The sequence below is a fragment of the Choloepus didactylus genome, chromosome 11 (genome assembly GCF_015220235.1).
Source record: "Choloepus didactylus isolate mChoDid1 chromosome 11, mChoDid1.pri, whole genome shotgun sequence".
Taxonomy (NCBI): domain Eukaryota; kingdom Metazoa; phylum Chordata; class Mammalia; order Pilosa; family Megalonychidae; genus Choloepus; species Choloepus didactylus.
The window spans coordinates 58,208,464-58,221,177 of NC_051317.1; the positions used below are offsets into that span (position 1 = coordinate 58,208,464).

A 12,714-nucleotide genomic window follows, 5' to 3' on the forward strand; every position below is an offset into this window, starting at 1 on the left:
TTGCTTATCTCTGGTAAGACTTTTTTTTTTCCACTTGAGTAGTTTCAGTAAGAAGACTGTAGCAAGAAGCTGAGAAATGTTAGCACTGCAACAAAGAAAGGGAAAATGCTTTCAGATGAAAATGAAACGCCCACAACCATTGCATAGGATTATCATAAATCCTTTAATTTTTACTTTGGCTTGAAAAACGCAGTCCAGCTATTTTATAAAGTGGAGTACATAAAAAATAGGAGTACAGTGATTAGACTGTGAGGGATGGGAAGTTCCTTTTCCTTTTGGGAAGCTGAGTTCTAAGCAGTAGTACCGTGGCCGGGTTCAAATTAACTATTTCATGACTCTGCTACCTACCGTGCCGTTCATTCTCTAACCAAACGGGGCTCTTTGTTCTCACAGTCGACTGCTGCTGGCTTTAATTTGGTGATTGTTGTTGCCACCACTGCTACTGATGTTGTTTTCTTGTCTCAAATAATTGGCAAGATACAGGCATTTCAAAATGTCATGATATCATTGTGGCAGGGCTTACCAAAGAGAAAAATGGTTTTGTAAAGGTGCAATTCCAAATCTCATCTGACCATTTTATTGACTCCAGAAAGTAGAGTGAGGACACATTGCTTTTTACAGCCCATACAGATTACTGGAACTGAGTCAGGAAAACAGAGATTGGTTATATTGTCATCGTGCGTTTCACTGAAATTTTATCATCAGCTACATTCTTGTTATCGTCTGCATACTACAAAGACATAAAAGAAAAAGTAAGCATATAGGTTTGTAGTTTTTAGGTTCTGTTTCATAATATGGTATTGATCGGAAAAATAATTGTCACACATTCTTGACATAAAGCGGGTAAGATCATAATCGATAGATGGTAAATTGTCACCATTTGTGATAACAGCTACAATTTTAAGGCAACTGTATTAGGATATCATGTAAATAACATAGATTTTGCAAATTCCAAGGGCTGCATGTTCATACTTCAATATGCAATCAGGTATCTCTGAATAACCATGTACAATTATTCTCTTTAAGTATTTACCACTTTAAATGAAGGAAAGCTGCCCCATCCATGGCTTGGACTGAGGTAACTAAGCATTGTTCCAGTGAAGTGAATTATTAATGCAGAATAAAGTAAGAGAGGAAGTATTCAGTGAAGGCGTGAACATCAAAATAGATCCCAAAAGACCTGGCCATGTATTTGCTGTGAAATTCACATGCAGTGTGACTACTGCAGAAAGTTCGTTTGTACTTCACTCTGTTTCCTTTGTGAAATCTGACTAACGGTAACTTAATAGGGTGATGATTGTAAAAAAAAAAAAAAAACAGTAATAGTCTTGTAATCGTTAAAGCACTTTTACAACACAAATAACATCGTCATGGAAGACTAAGTTTCAAAAAGCACTATGTCTGAATGATTACCCCCCCACCCCCTTTTTCTTTTCTGCTTTTCTTCTCAAATAGTGATGCCGTTTTACATCAAAAATACCATGTACTTTTAAAGGGCCAGGATATTTCAGTATACTAGGAGCAGCAATGGATAATACCACATAAGAATCAGTTTTAGAGGTTACAATTGTGGGTGGTAATATCGCCAATGGGAAATGTTGTGAGCTGTGGACCCAAACACATCTGAAACTGCATCGCAGTGCTGCCAGTTGCCAGTTCTATGGCCCAGGGAAAGTTATTAACCTTTCAGACTTTAGTTTCTTCATGTAGAAAATGCACATGCTATCTATGCCTGCTGCATGGAATTGCAAGTGTAGGCTGAGACAGGCAAAGGTGGCTAGCACATAGTAGGTGCACAAAGAAGTTATCATTATTGATGAAAACCCCACTGTATGCACTCTATGAAGCCTAGCTACAATGCATTAAAGTGGAATATTGATTTTTGTACCATTGCAAAAGTAAAATGGGGTAATTAATGAATCTCTCAGGGAGTGGAAAATGTAGAAAACAGTGGCAAAATCCCTTCACAATCACAGCTTTGACTTGATTAGTTGGATTTGGATATTTTATTGGTGGCTAGCTAAATTCCCTTACCTCACCGTCATTTACCCCTCCCTGCTGTCTTTCTCCAACACTGAAAATATAACACATAGTAGACTATCAACTACAGAAAAATGTCCAGGGCAATCATTAAAGATGCCTTAGTCATCATGGCTGCATCAGACATGTAGAAGATGTGTTCTTGCACTGGTGGTCCAATATGTCCTTAACAAGCCCTTAGAATTACATGTGACCTCAATGCACCAAAAGATTAGACCACAGCAGAGGTTCTAAAACTTTCTAGGCTCACGATACTCTTAGAGTCTCAGCAATTTTTTCACAGTGTCCTTAGACCAAAAGAAATACCTAACAGTTCCATGTATTAAGCTCCAAACAACTTAATAATTATTGATGTCCAAATAACTTAATAAGTATTGATGTCCTAACAACTTCATAGCCATTTGAAAAAATAAGACACATAAATTGACAGGAAAAAGGGAATATTTTTATTTCATTCTTAAGTAACCACAATTACTAATGGGCTGTGCATACCTACTGGGCACTTCACAACATCTCAGATTAGACACTGTCCCCCTCAATTTCCTTTTCCACATTGATTCTTGCGCTGCACTTGCTTTTTATCACAGCAACTGTGGAATACCCAGGTCAAAAATGTACGAGCAAAGGGAATGTGGCGCCACCTGCTGTTGAAACTGTGAACTACCCTAAGCTAGTAGTACATGTGGTATCTGGCAGATGTCATGTTTCTGTTATTTCCCTAGAAATTTAAAAATATTTCATGGTTAAAAAACAACATATGACTGTACAACACAAACAGTGAAACCTAGTGTAAACTATGGCCTATAGTTAATAGTATAATTATAATAAAATTGTTTCATTAATTGTAACAAAGTTACCAAACCAAAAAAATGTATATATGTATAACTCACGGAGCTCATGTGAGTTGCCTGCTGCATGGTACACTCTGGGAACCATGGGGCTGGAGTTAGCACGACATGTAAACATGTACAAAGGCTAATACAGTTTTTAATTGTGCTATTAGCCCTATTAAATAATAATTATTTACAGCCTATCCTTGGTCTCTGAAACTGGAAAGATTGATATGTACCTATAATGGATAAACATTAATTGAAGAAAAATAATGCACAGATATAAAACCATTGCTGTTGAGCAAATAGCCCCTAAAGAAGGAAGAATTTTCTATATTTTGAGCTTCTATGTATATTTGTATATATGTTGATTTGTTCAAATTATTTTGGAGGAAGACAGTGGGAATGGCAGTGATGGTGGTAGAGCAAGGAAAATGTGAGAATGCAAAGGATTATTAGGTGTAGGGGGGAAAAGAAAAAAAAAGGTTTACATGCATCTGAGAAGCATCAGAAGATGGAATCTGGAGGCTGGAGTGGTAGTGAATAGAAAAGCTCACCCTTTAAAATCAAAGCACAAGCGATGACAGCAAAACCTTCCTCTTTTCCTGTCTTACTACTCCTTGGCGTTCAACTGTGTTCTATTGCCAGTAAGAATTACACAGTTTGCTCCATGCCCGAGTCCTATGTCTGTAACATCCTCAGTTCCATTCCTAAAACTGCCCTTTTGAGAATATGGCTTTTATTCAGACTACAGCTTCTATTGTCTTGTTTTAGAAGGAATGATAAATGTGCTCATTAAAAAGTCATGGTTTGTTGATGAATGCGAGTCTAGCAACAGAAGAAGTTTAAGGGGGAAAGATGTAGATGAAGTTAGACATGGCGTCAAACTTTTTTGAAGGTCAAATACCAAATGGATTAACCAATAAAGCTTAATGCAACTTGCTTCACCATCTGTGACTCCACTATTTAATAGAAACTCTACCTTTAAAAACAGAAATATGAATAAGTCAGGGTTGGGAAGAGATGCGCTTGAGAATAAAAATGCTGAAGGCCAGTTAGAGTTGAAATATCGATAAACCAAATGACAATTTATGAGAAAATCCCAGCACCCCTATACCCCTAAAATAGTGGTAGTGAGGTTGTGGGGTAGGGTGAGAAGTAGTCCTGTGTTTGTAAAGAGTTTGTGAGCTTAAGCTATTGATATAGATGTACGCATGTACATTTGCATAAACATATAGACATAGAGATATAATTTTTTTTCTAGAAGATGTGACAATCTGGTGGCAACTTTTAGCTGCTTTGGCACAACCAGCATCTGCCTCACCTGAGAGCTTGTTAAGAATGCAGAATCTTGAGTCCAAACTCAGATCTACTGAATCACTATCTGCATTTTAACAAGATCTCCAGGTGAATTGTACACACATTAAAATTTGAGAAGCACTGCTTTTAAAAACATCATGCCAGGTCTTACCTACCCAGAGAGACTGATTTAATTGGTTTATAATTGAGTATTTATGAGTCTAATATGTAGCAAAATTTGACACCTCTGCCCAAGGAGGAGATTACTGCCACTAGTTATTAACAAAACATGGCCAGTTCAGTGATAAAATGGGCAACCACAAAGTGTTACAGAAATAGTTAGGAAAAGGACCAGCTAGGCTTGGAGGTTCAGCAGAACTTCCCAGAAGATAGGATGATAGTTGAACCACATCTTAAAGGAAGAGATGATAACTCATATGGCAGAGGCAGAATTGCCAGGACAATTAATTGTATGCAGAGGCTGAAGGAGAGAAAGCAGGAAGTGCAAAGAGTCAGAGCCTTAAAGACTGAACAACCCGGAAAGTGTAAATGTCACTAAAGCAGACACACAAAACAGGAAGGGGGCATATTTGCTTACCGAGGACTAAAGGGGAGAGTATTTGATTTGGTACAAAATCCACTTAGGTTATCTTGAGCTTCCGTAAACTTAGAAAAATAAGGGAAAAGCACTGTCATTCCACATTTTCAGAAATCCCTATTTCCATCCTGCCAGCTTTAAATAAAGTAGCAATTCCTTGATGGTGACTGGTATATAGTCTAAGAGTAAGTTCAGGAAGAAAAGAACATCGTTTCTGAAGACACAGACATTAATATTAATGGAAAGATGAATAGATTTAAAATCTTAAGAGCTGCCTAACTTTAGGCAAAAGACTCACACTTTATCTTTAAACAGCCCAGAGCAACTCCACTTTATTCTTGACGTCCTTATCCCCCTTCCATACAAAGTATACATAAGACTTATCTCCATAACAAGCATTAAAGATGCGTCTATTTTTAGTAGTACACCAGGAGATCTATTTTTATGGAATTTGATAAGCAGTATTTTCATAGCTATTTTCTGGTGTTAGCTTTCCAGAAGTTGGTTTTCTTTTTGGAGGTGTACCCACAAATTGATATGCTGTACTTTTTTTTAATATCATGAAAATTTGGGTTGTATTTGAGGCTCTAATATGCAGATCTTCATTTGCCTTTTTCTTGAGTCTTTAAAATAAGTGCCTACCCAATTCAACAAAGCCACTATTCTCAAGATAATTAAACATGAATGTTTTAACGGCCCATAAAAATTAAAATAACCAACCATTTGCACCTTTAAAATTTGGGATGAACAATTATTTTTTCCTATAATTACATGAACCAAATTCAGGAAACTTGAAACAATATTTTATTCATTCTGAAAGATCATTTAAATGCTGCTATTGTTAAAATACTGCTCTTTTATTTTTAGTCCTACTATTATTGTTTTTCTGAAAATAGCACAGGCTAAAGAGTAGAAACTTTCTAGCACTAATTTGATGAGTGATTCATTAATCAGCTCATCTTTGAGCCCCACTGTGTGTCAGGCATAGAACTTCAGTGTCATTTGACCACTCATTGCTTCAAATTGCAGCAACAGATTAAAACATCATCACAGCTAACATTTACTGATCATGAGTTTGTTCTGGGCACTGTGCTAAGTGCTCCAAGTGTATTAACTCATTGGACCGTCACAGAAGCCCTAACGCACAGGTGCTGTTTATATCCCTGTTTTACAGATGAGGAAACTGAAGCTCAGAGCACTCAAACATTGAGCCCACAATCACACACTACTAGGACCCTGGCAGTCTGACTCCACTATCTGACCACATATTTTAGTTTCCCAGCTGCTAAAACAAAAATCATACCATGGGTTGGTTTAAACAGCAGGAATTTGTGGGCTCATGGTTTTGAGGCTAGAAGTCCAAAATCAAGGCACCAGCATGGCCATGCTTTCTCCCCACAGGCTGTGGCCTTTGAAGGCTGGTTTTCCTTGGCCCTTGGCTTTTGCATAACGTTGCAATGCACATAGTGGCATCTTACACTTTGTTTTCCAGGTACCATTGAAGTCCAGCCTCTGGCTGTTACCCATGGCTTCTCTCTCTGTGGCCTTCTCTCTAACGCCTCCAGTAGTAGGATTAAAACCCATCCGGATTCAGTAGGGCCACACCTTAACTGAAGTAAACTCTTCCAAAGGTCTGTTTATAATGGGTTCCCACTCACAAGAATAGACTAAGATTAAGAACATGTTCCTCTGGGATGCATAACTCAAGCCACCACACCACCCAACTACTCAATTACAATCTTTCCCCCGTGTACCCCACGACTTTGCAGAACCACTATGGGGCACAAAAGAAAAAACAGTCACAGAACATGTTTTACACATTCAACAATTGTATTCTACCCAGTCACACAAATACGTATTGAGACCCTGATACTTGAAATCCTAAAGAAAAAAAAAATTTTTTAAGGACTGCTTTTAAAGAGCTATACAAATATGTTTGCATTTTCTGTTACTTTCTTCTTGATTTTCGTTTCCAGAACACATCAGTGATACTCAAAATAGTTACACGTAAGCATTTTAGAATTAGATGTGCAATTACTGATCTTTTTTATCATGGTGATGAAAAAAAGTCTTTTCTTTTCATTTCCCTTGATAACCTTTTCTAAACTTCTATTCTGGTTCAATGACCTACAATACTCTTTTCTCCCTGAGTCAGGACAAGTGCCTTGGGCACAATTTTCTTCTTCATCATTTAAATTTAATGCTTAGCTGTTTAACATTTTTATCTTCCTGCTGGTTGGAGTATTGAAGACAGTCTGCATGCACTTGCTCATTGAATGTACTGTTAAAAAAGTGTTTTGAGAAACAACTTCCCAACTGCTCTTGTTGGCAGTAATCTTCATTTTGTTTCCACTATCGACCAACTGATTTCACTTTCTTAATGAGAAAAACTTCGATTTGCTATTTGATGCTATGAAAATGTCCTGTGTAACAACAGTTCTCTTTCTGACCCTTCAGCTTCCATCTATGCACAGTAGCTCATGCAGAGAGCTGGGAAGTCTGCCCTTGGTCATAAACCCAAAAGTTGACCAAAGGCTCAACTGCCCAGATTGCCGAGTAAAATATGGAAAGCCAGAGACCCAGTCTTGAATCCTCCAACTTCCATTTCATTATGCCTGTGGAATAACATATCCTTCTGTTTGTAATGCAATTTGTTGAACAAAATAGAGGGATCATAGTAAATAAAAAAGAGTTAAGAGTTCAGATCCTTGTGGTTCCCACCATAGTGATGTTGCCTCCAAGCTCCACAATAAGTTGAACAGAGCTAGAGGTTGTCAGAAGGTTACAGAGGCACCGCACACTCGATTATAAACACATCCCCTTGAATCTATTATGTGGGCTTTGTCAATTATTTATTGATTGATTACCTTAACTTGTTTGTACTGTTATTAAATCAGGAGACTGATAGCGAATGGATTTATGCCAAAGTTCTTCATCGTTTGTCATGTTAGAGATATTCCATACCAGGCTGAGAATATAAATATGCATAGTGCAAACATCCTAGTTTACATTTCTTCTAAAATTAAAATCACTCTCATTTTAGCTGAATTTTGTTTCAAAAATCAGGTAATAAAACCCTGACATATTGGTAATCATTGGTCAAAGGATAATTAAATCACTGAATTTTTTCATTTTCATTGGTATGAACAATACAATTAGTATATTATTTTAAATGTGAGAAGTCGAGAATATATTGTAACCAAAATTAAAGTTTAATTCTTGGAGTCTTTGCCTCTCCAGTCAAGATCAAAATGTCTTCCTTATGCCCTACTCCCTGCCTTTGATAGCCTTGATCAAATCTAACTTGTGTTTAGATATTAATGTGCCATTGCAACCTCAAGGAGGCAACATTTTGCGTAGGCGAGGGCTGATGGTAGCCAACCCCACCTTTCTACAAGCTCTTATGTAGTCAGTTATTAAAATTACAATAAAATATTATCATCATCAACATGCTAAATTTATCAATACTTTTGCAAACCCATATTTCCATCTGGAATTGAGCAAGAGGTTGAAAGAGTGTATAGAATTCCCCATAAGAGAATAAGAAAGAGAGTTTTATTGCTATTATTGATAAGTAAGTAAAAGTAACAAGTATTTTCAAAGGCTGATGTAAGGAATCAAAGGTGAAATTATGATACCTGGAGAAAGAAGAAAAGCAGCATGTCAAAATATTTCACAGGGAAAATATTTATAGTTTCTTCCAGTTTTCAGTTCACAGAGACTATATATTTACCAAAAAAGGGAGGCATTTTTAAAGATTAAAATGAATACACATGTGAAATATATGAATAAATATTTCAGGTGGATTTGTGTGATTCAGAGGACTTGAGGGTAGTAACGGGGCCATAACAAAAAGCCTGAAATATCGCTCTGGATGTGAATTTAATGCTGACTAGAGGAAATGGAGATTGCAGTTAAGAAAGCAATTGGAAAAGTTATCTAGGCTACAGCATTTTTAGAATAGATTTGGAGAGAAAATGCTTTTCATTCATGCAACAATTAGTTACTAGAAAGCGTGACGTTAATAGCCTGGGTAGACTGACCATGTGTGAGCCACACTACCTGTATAATACTGGGCAAGTTATTGAACCTCTCTCTGCCTCCATTGCTTCAACTGTAAAATGAAGGGAACAATAATATTATTCAAGTGAAGATTAAAAAGATTGATACAATCTATATTATAACAGCACCTGGACATAATAATTGTTGTGTAAGACTTAAAACTAAGGCCCTATACTTTGTGCCGCCTTGACAGCTAATGAAACCAGAAGAGCTTCAAGTGTCCTATCACAAGCTTACCCCTCAACCCTGCTCCTGAGGTTCAGGTCCCCTAGCCAAGCAACCCTCCTTATCAAAGGAATCAAGCACAGTCCCCTCTGATCACTGAGTGGCAGGTTTCAGTTTCCTGCTCACCTGCAGAATTATTCATACAAGCCAAGCACATCCTCCCATGGCAATCAAGGGCCACCCCACCCTCCTGTTACTTCAAAGCCTACTTGCCACAACTCCCAGTCGGTCATTCAGTTCCCAAGAGCAATCCCCATGTGTCCCAGCAGGGTGTGTGCTGTCCTCCTCCCCTGGGCTGGGAATACATATGCCTAATAAACTGCTGTTGAGCCCATCTGTCCAGTGTTGGGTGCCATGTTTTGATATCCCCATAACCCAGAAGGGTGAATAGAAGGTGATTAAACAGTGCTCACATTTTATGTGCAAGGAATTGTGCTAGTAAGATACTAAGGGAAGACCACGATAAAGAGGGAAAGTGCCCTGCTATGAAGTGTGCCTTCAAAGAACAGGAAAGTGAAGAGAAGGAAAAACCAAACATGCCCAGGTAATGATTCTCTCCATGCCTTGTGTTCTTTGTGAAGTCAATTTTTATGGGCCAGAAGATAGTGCCAAAGCAGCCAAGGAAGCTGCAAATATGACTCATCAACAGCAACTCAAAGTGTTAAGATTGTGTGAAAATATGAGGTTTCCTTTATTATTGTAACAAAAATAAAAATAGCAGGCACACTACACTTAAACAATGTTTAGTGAATCTGGTAACTTTCATATACCCCCTTCCTGTTGTTTCATTTTAAAACATCACCACTTTGTGCACTACAATTTGATGTTTGCATTATTTAAATTGCCTTACAATGTTAGAGTCTGGTTATAGCTGGCTTATTTTCAATAAAAAAAGGTTAATACATTTAACAATTTAAAAAAAAATAACTCTTCCATTTGGGTATGATTATGTTTTAAGTTGGAATTGTAGGGTTTTTTTTTTTAGTAACATACCCCTTTTCTTTTTTTTACTGAATCAAAGCTTTGTGGTAGGAGAATTGCTCTTGACTTAATTGTTTAATTAACCTGATTTTTCAGACTTTTATGAGAAAAATAACATACTTAAGTTTGAACTTTGACCTTGAGCATATTGAATATTGTTTTGTATAGGGTCTCAAGACTGTTCTTTCAATTAGTACTTTAGATAATGAATTTTGACCTTTAAATACTTATATCTTTGTAAACTCTGCAAGATCCTAGACCACATCTTACTCATCTTTGTATTCCCAGTGGTTTCTAACACAGATTTTGCCCATGGAAACAGCCATAATTAATTGAATTAAGCTGCATAATCACAAAAGATTTTTTTAACTGCCTCTCAGTTTACTGATGCATGTGATATTATTGATGGTGTTTTAAGTCATTGTGTTGGCAGCTGAAAATCTGAAGTCTTTAAAGTTCAGGTATACATAGACAATAAACTAATACACTAATTTATCCTGAAAGTCTTTCCATGAAACCCACCTTTGGAAATTTCACATCAAAATGGCACAATTACTTTGCAATAATACAGGAGAAAACTCAAGCTTCCTTAGTGCCTGCCAGAGAAACTAAAGAAAACATAGTTGTGCATGCAAAAAGCTAACAAGAAAATACAAAAGAGAATATATAACAAATAATAATATTATATTCATAAAAGTTGATTCCTTTAAGACTTTTGACACTGAAAATCAGGCATTATTTAGTGTCTCAGTATAAGAAAGAAACAAAATGGGAAATAGTCAAAGAGAGTTGGAAGATAGAACGCAAATTCTTTTTTCTTAAAATTCTTTAGAAGCCATATTGTGCAGACAATTCACTGTTCAATAAAGGAAGTTATTCAGGATCTGAATATGTTGATTGCAATGATTTAAAAAATGAACTGTAGGCAAGAATGTGATAATACAGGAAGAATAAAAATCTATATAATGACCAATTCTTTTTTTTTTAACCTACTACATATTCCTCTAATCAAGATATTTTTGAGTTCTCACAGGACAAATAATCATGTCTGGAAAATAATACCACAGTTTTTTCCACTATTTATGCTATGAGTACAGTTCAGAAGAGAAACATGAAAAAGGAAATGCAAATGCTTAAAGATATAGTTATGCAAAACTTTAGCATGTTTTATTGTTTTGTTGTCATAAAATCTGAGGCATAAGGTTCTAGCTTATTTCCTTATCTGTCCTATAATCCTGGGATATTTTTTTTTGGCAAAGAGAAATACTTCCCAGAAGCCACCTACCCCTTTAGGGATCAAGTGCAGCAGAACGGATTATAAGCAATTGCTTTCTTAGCACATTTACATCTTGAGTGTTCTATCTGAACTCCTAGCCACATGTATTTTATAAAAAGAATAAAAGGGAAATACCATGGACCTTGTATTAAAGGTATGACCTTGTTGGTTTGTAATCCACCTACCTCTTCAAGGGAGATACAATTTTAAAATCAAATCAGGAAAATTAAGTGACTTTGTAAACTCTAGTGGCAAGTACTTTACTGAGTTTTACTTCCCTTTGAACCATCTAGACATCACTGGCTTGAGTTTTAAAGCTAAACTGCAACTGTCAGAATTCTTACTGCAATACAAACCATCCACTAACATCTAAAGAAGAGGAGGTTGCAGGGTGGGAAGAGATAAAACAAAAGAGGAATCATCCCCTGGCAGGACTAAAAGGCATCACAGATGATTTTTTAATGTATTTTCATTGCAGAAAATTTGTAATGAGATAAAGAGCAATGAAAATATTTCCTCACATTTTATCAGGCTTTATGATATGCTGTCACATGTACTGTGGGAGCCACATAACCACTCTTCAGGTTGAGCACAATTATATCCTTTCATATATGAAGAAAGAGAGTCTCAAAGGGGTTATAAGATCATAGCTCCACTGCTAGTAGAATACCAAAGCTGGGTCTGGGATCCTACTTTTTTACTTGAGTCAGTCTAAAACTCTTCCCTTATACCACATTATTACAACATTTAAAGTAACAGAAAGTATTTCAGACATGGTGGGCAAGATGAAAAAGTGACTTGGAAGCTTAGGAGCTGGAGCTCAACAAAAGGGGCTCTCAAGTGAGGGGACTAATATCACAGCAAGGAGACTTTCCCCATCTCTCCACCGAGAATCTCATGGGTGCTTCTCTTAAGGAAAATAAAAAGAGAGAGAGGGCTATTCAAATAATTTAGGAATTTATAAGCTGGTTTCCAAGCCAGAAAAACTAATCAATGGGCTCATAATTTTCTTTCCTAGAATCACTCACCTTTATTTCTTTGACTGTAAGAGTAGGTTACTGAATTTGATTTTCTCATCATTTATTAAGCACATGCAGGATGCTTGAAAGTTAGAAATTGGAATAAGAATGTTCCCTCCCTCCAGAAAACCACTTGGTTTAAAAAGATATCATTTTAACTTTGTAGATCCCAAGGAAGGGTCAACATAAGAACATTGTATCGAATGTATTTTAACCTTTGGAGAAAAATTAAATTTGGAAAAAGTCCATTAGCTATTGGGGAACACATGCGAAAAAAATTCTGTCATTTGAATCATGTCTCAAATGTCTGCACTGATCTGTTGAAATTGTCTTCCAAGATGTGTATACCAGAGAAAAAGAGAGAAAGGGAGAGAGTGGGGGGAG

The 12,714-nt window shown here is 36.7% G+C and overlaps 1 protein-coding gene across 3 annotated transcripts in view; it reads left to right on the forward strand.

Moving 5' to 3' along the window:
* CDH6 (cadherin 6) overlaps positions 1–12,714 on the forward strand; it is a 132,250-nt gene that overhangs the window by 69,269 nt on the left and 50,267 nt on the right. The window lies entirely within an intron of this gene.